Raw genomic sequence first — 14,110 nt, 5'->3', positions numbered from 1 at the left:
GATGAAGAAGAGAGGGAGTCTTTCTGGAATGATGTTGATGAGTGTCTGCAGAGTTTTGGAGCGAATGTGAATGTGGTAATGATGGGAGATCTGAATGCTAGAGTGGAAAATGTAGCAGTTGAAGGTGTAGTTGGTATGCATGGTGTGCCTGGAAGAAATGAAAATGGGGAACGAATGATAGGGATGTGTGTTGAGCGAGAGATGGTGATTGGAAATACGCTGTTTGAGAAGAAAGATATTTATAATTATACATGGGTGAGACAGGGGGGTGGAATGGTTGTGGATAAAGCATTGATGGACTATGTGATTGTGTGTAGGAATGTAATAGGAAGATTGTTGGATGTGAGAGTTCTGAGAGGGGAGGGTGGAGGTATGTCTGACAACTACCTGGTGGAGGGGAAGTTAAGAGTAGGTAGGAGATGGGTGAGAGCTAGGAGGGTTAGGTGTGGCAGGGAGGTTTTGAAAGTGAGTGAGTTGGATAAAAGAGAGAAATTGATAGAGTATCAGGAGAAATTGAAAGATAAGTGGAACGCAGTGAAATATCAGGAAAATGACAGTGTGGAGGAGAAATGGCGGTTGTTTAAGAGTGCTGTGGTGGGGCATACAGAAGAGGTGTGTGGTGTGAGACGTGTGGGTGGTGGTGTAAGAAAAGGAAGTGAATGGTGGTGCGAGGAAGTATGGCTGTGGCTGAGATGAGGCGTGCATACGAAGTGTGGCTGCAGAGGAAGGATGAGGTGTCATATGCGAGGTTTAAGGAAAAGAGGAATAGGGCGAGAAGGGCTGTGCGTGATGCTAAAGTGGCAGCAGATGAAAGGTGGGGTAGGCGACTGACTGAGAATTTTAAACAGAATAAGAAAATGATCTGGAAGGAGGTGATAAGGGTGCGAAAGGGAGAGTCTGGGAAGGAAGAGCAAGTAAAAGCAGAGGATGGAAGGATGTTAATTGAGATGGATGCAGTAAGGAAGAGATGGGCAGAGTATTGTGAAAGATTGTTAAATGTAGAGGAGGAAAGGGTGGCTAAGATTGTGGCGGATGGAAAGGTGCAAGGAATAAATGTGTTGGGAGAGTTGAATGATTCTTTGATCACGAAGGAGGAAGTGGAGAAGGCAGTAAAGGAGATGAAAACAGGGAAAGCTGCAGGTATGGATGGGTGTGCTGTGGAATGCCTGAAGGGTGGTGGAGTGACTATTGTTGACTGGTTAGTAAGATTGTTGAATGTGTGCTTTGTGAAAGGTATGGTGTCAATTGACTGGGCAAGTGCTTGTGTGGTCCCGTTGTATAAAGGCAGGGGTGATAAGGATGAATGTACTAGCTTTAGGGGTATAAGTCTGTTGAGTGTTGTAGGTAAGGTGTATGGTAGAGTGTTAATTATGAGAGTTAGAGAGGGTACAGAGGGAGTGATTGGTGATGAGCAGTGTGGTTTTAGGAGAGGGAGGGGATGCGTGGATCAGGTGTTCACTGTGGGACAAGTGTGTGAAAAATATTTAGCAAAAGGCAAGGATGTGTTTTGGGCATTCATGGATTTAGAGAAAGCGTATGATAGAAATGATAGGGAAGCTTTGTGGACTGTTTTAACATTGTGTGGACTTGATGGTAGGTTACTAAAAGAGGTGAAAATTTTTTATGTAAATAGTAGAGCGTGTGTAAGAGTGGGAAATGCTGTGAGTGATTGGTTTTCCGTGAAAGTGGGGCTGCGACAGGAATGTGTGATGTCGCCTTGGTTGTTTAATATTTATATGGATGGTATTGTAAGGGAGGTGAATGAAAGAGTGTTAGGTGGAGGTCTGAGTTTGGTGAATGTTGATGGTGGAAAGCGGAATCTGAAGCAGCTGCTGTTTGCAGATGATACTGCACTGGTGGCTGATTCATAGGAGAGATTGAGACAGTTGGTAGAGGAGTTTGGAAGGGTGTGTGAAAGGAGGAAATTGAAAGTAAATGAGAATAAGAGTAAAGTGATGAAGTGTACGAGGTTGGTAGGGTCACATGTTGCTGTGGATGGAAGAATAAAAATGCAGAAGTGAAGTTTAGAATGAATGAAGTAGGTAAGGTGCTGGGAGGAATGAAAACAGTGTTGAGATGTCGTTCGCATAGAATGGATGTAAAGAGAAGGCTATATGAGGGTGTTGTGGTACCAACTGCATTTTATGGGGCTGAAACATGGAATATGGGTGTAGCAGAGAGGAAAATTTTGAATGTAATGGAGATGAGGTGTCTGAGGAGTATGTGTGGAGTGACGCTTATGGATCGAGTGCGAAATGATGAAGTGCGAAGGAGAACTGGAGTTGTTCGGGAGATGGCTGGTAGAGTTGAGCATAGGGTGTTGCGATGGTTTGGGCACATGGAGAGAATGGATAATGAGCGATTGGTGAAAAAAATAACTAGATCTGATGTGAGAGGTGTAAGGCTGATAGGGAGACCACGAATAGGATGGATGGACAGTGTGAAGAGAGCGCTGGATGCGAAAGGGATGTCTGTCGAGCAAGGAAGAGTGGCTGTGCATGACAGGAATAAATGGAGAGAAATTGTGAATGAATAAATGATAATGCAATCCTGAGGGGATATTCTCCAGCATTTGGTCTGATCAGCTAGTCAGGTCAGGTGCGGGTAAGGGGATGGGTCTATTATGATGTGGCAGGGGTAAACCACCTCTGCTGTTGGGCCCTGCTGCGGATGTCACTGATTGCACTGCGCAGTTGACCCTTGTGCTGTTTAATGCGGTGAGGATCTGTCTCTTCTCCCCTTTGGGGCTAAGATGCGAATGAATGTGTTTGAATGGAGGAGTAAATGGGGAGTGTGTCGTCCTGTCTCGGCTACCTCCCTTTCCTTGGGGGAAGCAGCCTGGGTATATAGATAGATAGATAGATAGATATTTAGAGATAGATAGCATCATCATCTTCAGCCATTACAAGTCCACTTCTGAATAAAATCCTCCTCCAACTTTCTCCACGAAATCCTTGACTGAGGCAATCTTTGCCATGTTTTCCCTGCAAATTTCTTTTTCTCACCTCCACACCTCCTAACTGCTCTTTTTCTGCTCCCTTTAAAGGCTCTTGGTGTCCAGTTATTCAGTTTCTTGCTCCATCGGTTATCCTTTATTCTTGCTATATGGCCTGGCCACCTCCATTTCTGTTCTTTTTTAACTTCTATAATATCTTTGATTTTAGGCTGCTCTCTCAACCAGGTTGATTTTGTCCTGTCTCTTAAAGATGTTTCTAACACTGACCTTTTCATTGCTTTCTGAAAATGGATTACTTAATTTCCATCGGTTTTGTTAGTTTTCAGGTCTCACAACCGTACTTCATAGCTGGATATACACACTCTTTATATACTTTTCGTTGTACAGACGCCCCAAGAAGTGATGGCAGAGTTTCAGATTGCTTCGGTCACTCTGCGTGCCATACGTTCAATGAAACAGTGAATATAAGGTAAATATTCAATGCCTTCATCACGTCATATCAAATAAAATATATATTATATCACACTAAGAATTATGTAAAATGAATAACAGGAGGCAGTGATATATTAGAAGTTAACACTTATATAGTTACCTTTCCCGATTTGAATGAATGTGAAATGTATTACTCTGTGCGCGGTGGGCAGTAGGCCAATAACTCCGTGTTCCTGATTTATTTGTTTCCCATGTTTTCAAGTACAGATGCTCTAGTTTTGAAGACTAGTTAAGGAAAATTCTTGTGACTGCAATACACTGCCTTATTTTCAAATGCTATGGTGATGATTCAGCAACAATAAGGATGCCATAACAAAGAAATTATTCTTCGTAATGATGCCCTACCTGCGGTAGCAGCAAGACCGTACTGCCTTTTATTCCGTCTTTCTCTCGCCAATAATAACTATAATTAGCAACTTTATTCCCAACTGATGCAAAATTATTTTTACTTGTAAGGAGGTATGACAGATTCTGCCTTTTTCTCTTACACTAGGCAATAAACAGGACCAAACATTAGTTTATAAACTCTTGCAATGCGAAAGCACTCACTCTTTACTGCGTCTTTTAACCTTAATATCTGTCTTTTTAAACTGTAATGTCCTGCTGAACAGAAAATGCAGATTTGGAAGTTTTGAACTCAATGATTTGTTTATGAACCTCTGCATTTTATTACTCTTGCTAATCGATTATGCACTGAGGATATCAGACTATGACAGAAGTTAGCATTCTCCAAGGAGCTCCGACTTTAGAGAGCCTGGGGGGCGCGGTAGTAGGGTGTTGGGCTCGTAATCGTGAGGTTGCGAGTTCGCGCCCCGCCTGGTGGCTGCTGTGCTGGGAGGGGTAGCGCTCTCCTGTAACCCTAGCAGGGCTATATGATCTCATGAGGTCTAGCTTGGGGATTAATCCCTTATAAAATTCCGACTCTAGGGAAATTTCGATTTTTTTTTTTTTTTATACTTCTTTCACCGATAGCCCTCTGGCATATATTAAATAATCCAGAGATTTTTCTTGATGGAAAACTGGCCAAAGGCAGTGTAATTACTTCATATCTTTGAGTAAATGTTGTCTCCTTTCGTGCATGTTGATCGAAACATTTCAAATAGCTTACTAGCTTGCTCCGCCTTCCGCTTTTTGTCATCGTCCATGGAGACATTGGAAACGGAAATAAATGACTTTAAATGATTCCCTAGTATTGTAACGGAAATTATTTTACAAATAATAATTATTAATTTCAATTGTTTATTGAAGCTCCCTTTTGTTCAGTCTTACGCAAATATAAAACTATTGCGTGTTACCATACTAGACTTGAACTCCATAAATTATTCCTGACTGTCCCTGATCGATAGTTGTGAAGTTTCAATTAGTTCCGTTTAGGATTTCCTGTTATCGTAACTAACAAACTGCTTCCTACAGTTTTGAAATATACAGGTACTTTAGCATTGACATTGTTTTTTGTAACAATTTTACGTATTAGGTTTCGCCTCGTAGAGATATAAGCAAAAGTATGTGCACTATCGCTGACCGAAAACTTCTGGATACCCCGTCGTCACTTCTTAAGCCGACTGTACAGCATACATATTGTTAAGCTACTTTTCATAATCTCTGAATGTTTACCAAGAGCTTTCCATTTAACTGTAATGCGTCTTTTTATTTCGCTATCATGGTCTTTCATTAATTTTAGTATTTGCCCCAAGTAATTGTACTCCACAACTCCTTCAAGAATTTTTTTCGCTTATTCAGATGACGCTCTTTGGTGTATGTTGATGAAACATTCGTTTTACTCCAGTTCGTCTTTAGCCCTACATTGGAACTTTCTCTGTTCAGGTCATTTAACATTTCTTGCAATGTCTCTGCTGTTTCGGAGATTAGGACAGTGTTATCTGCAAATCTTAAACGGTTTAGCTTTTCTCCATCTATATTAACCTCTTTGTTTTCCCAGTCTAGCTTTCTGATAATACTCACTAGGCATGCTGTAAATAATTGTCGTGAAATTGTATCTCTCTGACGCACGTCCTTCTCAATCTTGATTTTTTCCGAGCCTATGTAATTTAACTGTAGCAGTTCCCTTTTCATATTTGTTTTCGAGCAGTTTTACAATGTTCTTATTCACTTCTGGTTCTTGCAATGAGTTTATAATTGCTATGTGCTCCACTGAGTCAAAAACCTTTTCGTAATCAACAAAACCTAAGCACAGTGGTTTTTTATATTCAGTAGTTTTGTCAATTAGTTGATTCATTGTGTCGATGATTAGTAGTGGAAAACCTGCTTCGGAATCCTGCCTTGTCACGGGGTTGGTTTTCTTTCAAATTTGTTGTTATTCTGTTCGTAAGGACTTTTGTGATCCATTTGTAAATGACTGATAATAAGCTAATTGGCCGATAGTTACTAAGATTTTTTTCAGTTGCCTTTTTTTGAAGAGTAAAATTTCTATTGCTGAACACCATATTTTGGGAATTTTCTTCTTTTTTATTCATTGAGTCAGTGGGTAAGCCTGTTTAGTACTCCTACCATTACATGCAACGGTAAATCTGCTACCATTCCACTATCTCCCGTAGCTTTCCCACTTGCCATATTTATTAAGAGAGATGTTTACTTCGTCTCTTGTTACCTCAGGTATTTCACTTGTGTCAGCTGAAAAGTGAGCTGTTGGTACTACTGTCACTGATGCATACAGATCTCTGTAAAGTACTTCAGCTCTCTTCAACATCTTAGCTCTGCATTAATATATATATATATATATATATATATATATATATATATATATATATATATACCCCAATGGATCCCAGGGGTGCTAGGCGAGGCATTGCACTGGGAGGGTACTACGCGTACAGCCCTCCGCCTATCGGCTCATAGTCGCGAAGCTCGTAGGTCCCTACCCGGGGGTTCCCTACTTTATAAGGACTAGAAAAATCCCAGGTCTGTCCAATACTCGGGACACTGGGCTCCAATGGGATATATATATATATATATATATATATATATATATATATATATATATATATATATATATATATATATATATATATATATATTGTGGTAGATGGGGCGCTCACCATCCAGTCACTCAATGTAGTGATGCTTTCTGGTGTCTGCCCTTTCCTCTCCTCCATCCTTCTTTCCTTCCATCCTCTTCTGTCTTTCTTTCCTTCAGTCTTTCCTCTTCCTTCTGCTTACGGGTGACTTTACACTCCCTCTTCCGTCTTTCTTTCCTTCATTCTTTCCTCTTCCTTCTGCCTGTGGGTGACTCTACGCTCCGCTGGGTGGTAACCATATAACCAAATTTTGACACCTGGTGGTTTAGTGGGTTATTATTATGCTCCAGTCGGATTGAGCCTTTGAAGGTTTATATCCAAGGGATGGTTGGGGTTTATTGCTCATGTAATGCCACTCAGGGATGAGTGAGGCTGGTCACTCTCATCGTAAATGTCGGGACCAACTGCCTAGCCCCGGGCTCCTACGCTCCTCATGGGGCAACGTAGGATTGGATGATGGATATATATATATATATATATATATATATATATATATATATATATATATATATATATATATATATATATATATATATATATATATATATATATATATATAATATATATATATATATATATATATATATATATATATATATAGATAGATAGATAGATAGATAGAGAGAGAGACAGATAGATAAATAACTAGATAGACAGATAGACAGATGAGATAGTGTTTGACATTTGCGTGCCCCAAATTAATGTATGGGTGTGACGCTGATGTGGCATGAAAATATAATGTCAAGAGTCAGGGTAGTGGAGATAAATGGGGTTATTGTGGAGAGTGTGTGGAGGGAGGAAAGTGAATGAGATCAGAAATAATCTAATTACACTACTCGAGTAGAATTTCAGTTTTGAGACAAAAATGGGTAACCCATGGCAGTTACATGGTGCTGGTGTCAAATATGATGTTCATCTCGTTCTAGCACGTAGAGTTTTTCTGAACTTACTACCCTCATACTCATCCCTATAGTATAGTGGTGCTTGTTTTCATTGCTTTATTCATGCTTTTTATACGTATCTCTATATATGCAGTGTATAATATCCAATATATATATTGCCAGTTGTCTACATTTGCCATACTCATTTCAGCTTTATGGGTTGAGAATGTCTCACGGATGTGTGAATGATCCTAATGCTTTAGGTTATATATGTGGAAATTTCACTCCAGAGAAGGAGAAACGAAATATCACATCCATTGTAAAGAGAGCTTAACTAAATTACTTTGGCGTTGAGATTGGCGACCAAGACAAACGATGAGCGTCCCATATCTGCTGCTTGACTTGTTCCAACTCTGCAAATGGCTAACAGGAAGGGAAACAGGGATGCCTTTCGCAGTTCCCAAGGTGTGGAGGGAACCTAGTGACCACTCAACAGAGTGCTGTTTTTGGATGACAAAAGTTGTGGGATTTTCTTCAAAGAACAAAAATAGCATTGTTTATCCAAATTTATCGTCAGCAATATGACCGGTTGATCACACGGAGGTCCTTCCGATTCCAAGGCCACCAACAAATAAATATGTATTCAAGCCGTCAGATGAGAATGAAGATGGAGAGGCATCTGGAGCAGCTGCCCCAGATTCTAACTTCGAATGTCAGTTGTCTGGCAAAGTATCTTATGTAGTCTTCTAAGGCAATCTTAACGATCTTATACGTGGCTTAAATTTATCAAAACAACAGTCAGAACTACTCGCTTTGAGACTGCAATAATAGAAAATGTTGCATCCAGACACAAAGGTGACGAGTTTCAGGAAGCAGTAACAAAATTTGGAACATTTTTTCAAGTCAAAGGTAGGAGTATGCTACTGTTGCAACATCGCGGTTCTGTTCGAATCCTTGGGAAGGATTCATGATCCTCACGAATGGCGACATGTTGCATGTTACCCAGTATACTACTTGTTTTAACTACTCAAATTAAGGAAACGTTCGAATCGATGCAAAAACTTTTCGTTTTGACTGAGTACGGCGAATTCCGATGACGAATCTGCAGCAACGGGAAAGTGGTAGCCATACTGCTTGGACTTTAAAGAGGTTTCACGAAATACTGTTGCGTCCTGTATTTATGGGTCATCCACAATGTGCAGTCCAGCGTGAGTGGCCTCCTCGAAGTTCCTATGAAGTCGTAGTAAACAACTTATGGAAAGAAGCATTCGTCCAAACAGAAGATGTCATACTTCCGCCTGTTTTCATCAAGCTGGGCTTGATGAAAAACTTCGTCAGAGCCTTGGATTAGGCAGGTGCAGGCTTCGCATACCTGAAATTCCCTAAGATTAACGACCCAAAAATAAAGGAAGGCATTTTTGTTGGCCCACAATTTCGAAGCCTGATGAAAGACAGTCATTTTGATGCAACCCTCGAGATATACGAAGTCAAGGCTTGGAAGTCTCTTAGAAAATTTTTGCTGGTTTTCTGGGCAGCCATCGCAGTGAAGATTACGTGGAAATCGTTGAACAGCTCCTGGTTGCGTACGGTGAATTTGGATGCGGAATGTCCCTTAAAATCCATTTTCTTCACTCACATATTTGATTTTTCCAGTAAACTTGGGTGATGTTATAGTGACAGAAAGAGTGAACGTTTTCACCAGGATATTGCGGTAATGGAACAGAGATACCAAGGTAGAATTGGTGCTGGTATGATAGAGGACTATTGCTGGATGCTGATATGGGAAACCGATGTAGAGCACAAAAAGAAATAATACAAAGCCGTACTATGAGTACCTGTATTCACAGCGAAATTTACATTTAACGGTGGAATAATACACTTGATTTAGTTTCTGCATATTACTTTTCATCACAGATGATATTTCTCGGCTGAGAAAATATTCCCAGCATAACCAGGCGATAGGAACATACTGATTTCTGACTAGTGGAAGAAAAATTTCAAGGGTAAATTTCAGAAAATCTGTGGATGATAAAGAAAAAAAATCATATTTGTGAACAGCTCCGTCAGTTTACCCCAAATCACCCATTCTCATTTCTGAACTGGATAAAAAGTTGAAATTTGTCGAGTAGTGTTATTAATGAATGCTAAATAAATAAGTCTGTGGGTAGTATAGTTCAAGAATGTGATGAGATGGTATGGTCAGCTGTGTCGTATGGAGCTACTGGGTATGAAGAGAGTGGTTAGACTGAAGATGGGAATAGGCATGACAGACCAAAGCGAATGTGGACAGATTTGGTAAATGAATGTGTGAGATAGCAAGGTGTAGACTAGGGGGTTTGACAACTGGTCGAGCTAAGTGAATGAATTTTGTACGCAGGAGTGCATGACAAATAATCTCCTCCCCATTCCTAAGTTCTTAGTCGTCGGTCTAGAAGATGACGGTACAAGATAAGCTCCAGCACTATTCTTAAACTGATTCTGCAAGTTATAAGCCACTCTGAGGGAAGAGTAAACAGTCGGGAACAGAGTATAAGCATTTTGCCAGAAAGGACATAATCAAATATCCTGTCCGGCATGGCTATCACAAATTATGTATAATATGAATGTTATATAATAATCTGAAATGCAGAAGTACGAACACGTACATGAAGGGGAAATAACAGAATTAAGATACATAAAGATTTTGCTTGGTTTAGTCATTTTAAATAGTCATCAGCTTAGTTAAATCTTAAGGGAGACACTACAAAGTATCATCTGAAGGTGATATAGCAAATGGATAGTTGAAGGCCTGTTGGGTAGAATTCTACAAAATGACTTGACTAATAAAGATTGTAGCACGGTGTAAGATACTTCTAAATACATAGGACTGCCTGGAGAGTAACACAGTTGAATGGGGATATGTACTGTAAACTTAACAACAGACAGTCGTAGTTAAGCCATAAAGCATCTAAGGTTCAGGGACTTAGTTGATCGCGGTTCATTCCCCAGCCAGCAAATGTCGTAATCGAGTTACTGGAGAGAGGGGGGGGCAGAGGGGAGACGATGACGTGATACGAAAGATCCTATTGGTGGTGACTTAGATGACGAAATCTCCACATAATGATAAGGATAACATTGTATTTTGTTTATGACGATTATAAATGTATAGGATAATCACATCCTCATATTACACAATTGGTGTGACTTTTAGGTTACGGAAATTACAATGCATGAATAAAATGAGGCACTTTATGTGAATGTTGCCAAATCCATACACATCCTACATTGTACATACTGTTGTAAACATGAAGGATTCACTGGAGGAATATTAGCCCGCGTTTAAGATAGTTCTTATGAACTTTACCTTTTGTTATTAAGTAGGCTCATGGCTTTCTTGGTCTTTGACTTGACTGGCAAAAACAGCCTAATGTGGTGTATATAGCAGTAACTATGATATTAATGCATACTTATTATGTATAACCCTGAGAGGATAATTATGTTATTAGCTCGACAAGTGTTGCTGCTGCCCCTAGTCGAAGTTATAAAATGACAAACCTGTTTATATGATCTAGCCAACACGAGATTCTTTTAGTAAGCTTATGGTGGACCCTTCGGCTTTTAAGGTAGACAGACGATCATTGCGTGTGTGTGTGTGTGTGTGTGTGTGTGTGTGTGTGTGTGTGTGTGTGTGTGTGTGTGTGTGTGTGTGTGTGTGTGTTATCACAGGAACCACCTGGTCGTGGTGGGGGGCTTGTGTACCCAGTAAATCTGGTGGGCCGAACCAGTGGGAGGAGATCCCCCCCCCACCCACCCAAACTCAGAAGGAGGACATGGTTACCCGTGATGGAGGGGACATCAGTGAGGAGTCAGGCTAAGTGTTCCTAGGCCAGCTGCCTTGTGGATTACCCTTGGATGAGTTAAGGTATACTCCCAACAAAATATCCATGAACAGAATCCCACGGAAGGCAGGGTACAACAGACACAGCTCCCAGCAGACTCCTGCAACCATGTTCAGTAAATGGTTGTCGTGAATCTTCATGCCACCATCACAGGCTGAGAAGGGCCAAGTCATGTGATGGTAAGGACGGCACGCCCTCACCATCACACCAGATTCATTCATTGCACAAGCCCACTGCTCGACTCAAATCCCACTTCATCTCGTCATCAAAATCAAACGAGCTGTGGCGATAGGATAGGGTGACAGTAACAGGTCGTGGATGTGACTGGAAGTCGCTAACTCTAGTCCTGCAAATAGGCGGCACTGGACCATTGGTCACTGGCATGATGGAAGAGGCAGCTCATGCCTTCGGCAGCATCCAGTGAGACTAAGCAGCCGGAAACAGACATCCAATTACTCACCCCTGACGGGGAGTGGGTTAGAAAAGGTATCCTAAGCATTCGCTGCTCCACATCACCTGGGAAGATAACCTCGTCTGTCAAGTCGTCCTACATAGTGGTAAAAAACAAAAGAATCTCTCTTATTCTTGCTACCTAGAATATGTGAACCTTGCTTGATAACGACCAAGATACGTGGCCACACCATAGGACTGTCCATATTGCTCATGAACAGAAAAGACATAAAACTGACACTGCTGCATTGTCTGAGATTCGCCTATCAGGAAAGATGCAGGAGAAGGGTATACCTAATTCTGAAGGGAATATCCAGACAACGTAAGAAGGAACCATGGTATTGGCATTGCAGCCCAAAGCAACCTTCTACAGAAGGTCCAAGAATCACCTATGGGTATATCAGAGAGAATGATGTCCTGGCACGTACCACCAAAAGGCCAATATGCAAAACTCACTCATCAATGCCTATGCCCCAAGTGTTAGCTCTGAGGACACTGTCGAAGATTCCTTTTATGACTCTCTGGATTCTGCCATTCGCTCAATACCACATAATGACAGACTCATCCTACTTGGAGATTGTAATGCCAGAGAAGGAAAAGATAATCACATCTGGAAAGGCATTATAGGCTACCATAGTGTTTGTAATGTAGACATCAATGGCCTTAGACTGCTTTCCTTATGCCCGAACACAGTCTAGTCAACACCAACACCATCTTTCAACTTAAACATAAGACCATATGGATGCACTGGCGATCTAAACATTGACACCTAACTGACTATGTCATTGTAAACCAGCAAGACTGTTGAGAAGTTCATATAATCGGAGCTTTGAGAGGTGTTTAGTGCTGAATGGGCCATAATCTTATACAGACCAAGCTGCAACTTATGTTATTACAACAAATGTGTCATAGACCATCTTCCAAGTAACTAAGCTGTAGTATTTTAGAGCGTGTGGCAACTTGGAATATCTTCCACAGAACTATTACAGACAAGCTCTCTCATTGCTTGACCCAAAGAACAATGGAAGAAACCTAGACACAGAGTGGCTGAACATTAAGATACTGCTTCAAAACATGATACAAGAAGCCAAGCTTCTCCACTCGGCGCCACAGAGACTGGTTTGATGAAAATGTTGGGGGCATACCTTCTTCAAATGAAAGAAAAGCATTCCGGAGCCGAAAGCTAATCACCCGCCTGAATATGCTGTTGGGCAAATCCAAGATTTAGGCCATATCTTGATATCCGGAAGGTTTCATGTTGATAGCTCAAGCCGTTCATGAGATGTAATGGTGTTAAAAACGGGTGATGAAAACTAGTTGACCTTTGGCTGCCATTTTGATGACCCTGACCTTGACCCTGAGTGCCCATTCTTTAAACTAGGTCAAGATTTTGGCCATATCAGGATTCCCGGAAGATTTCATGTTGATAGCTCAAGCCATTCATAAGATAGCATGGGAACACACACACACACACACACACACACACACACACACACACACACACACACACACACACACACACACACACACACACTCAGGCAAAAATATTATCTCATCGCCTTTTAAAGGTGGGCAATATTGATGAATAGAACACATAATAACTGGTTGGCTCATCCTAGCTCCTTAACCATAATAACTGAAATCCAAAATCTCCTAAGTGAAACCAAGAGAAAACTGCATTACCAGGAGAACATATGGAGGACTAAGCAATGAAAAGAGTTTAAGAGCCTGGCTGATATTAATGGCCAACATGGGTTCTACAAGTCCTTAAAAACCATCTTTCAGCCAACCAAACAACAGAATCCCTATTTGCTCAGCCAAAGGAGAGCTCCTGAAAAACAAGCAAGCAATCATAGAGCGACGGGCACAACACTTCGACACCTTACAGAACTGAGGAAATCAGGTGGATCACAATACCGTTGATAACATCCCAAATGCTTCTCAAGTGTCAGATCTTGATGTTCCACCCACACTTGCAGAACCTGTTCAGGCCATCCGATCTCTAAAAAATAACGAAAGCCCTGGCCGTGTTGGCAGGCTATGTGAACAATCAAAGAGGGTGACCAGCTACTCCATCATTGCCTCATTGATCCCATTCTTACTCTATGGAACCAGGAACGAATCCCATATGAAAGGATTACTTCTGATATTGTAACCATCTACAAGAAGAAAGGGACCACTCAAACTGTAACAACAGTAAAGGTATCTCTCTCCCTATGAATGTTATCAACGAACTAGCCAAGATAATGTTATCCAGACTGAGAAAGCATTTGACTGTGTCAACACTTCCTGAAACGCAATGTGGATTTCGGAATGAATGAAGCACCTGTGATGAGATCTTAGTTCACCGACAGATATAACAGAAACGCCACGAGCAAAATCGTGACACATAATTGTATTCATCAGTCTTGCAAAAGT

This window comes from Coenobita brevimanus, chromosome 70, assembly GCF_032717465.1.
Source record: "Coenobita brevimanus isolate Jiangsu-jjx chromosome 70, ASM3271746v2, whole genome shotgun sequence".
In the NCBI taxonomy this organism is placed as follows: Eukaryota; Metazoa; Arthropoda; class Malacostraca; order Decapoda; family Coenobitidae; genus Coenobita; species Coenobita brevimanus.
Note: the sequence above shows the minus strand (reverse complement) of the source record.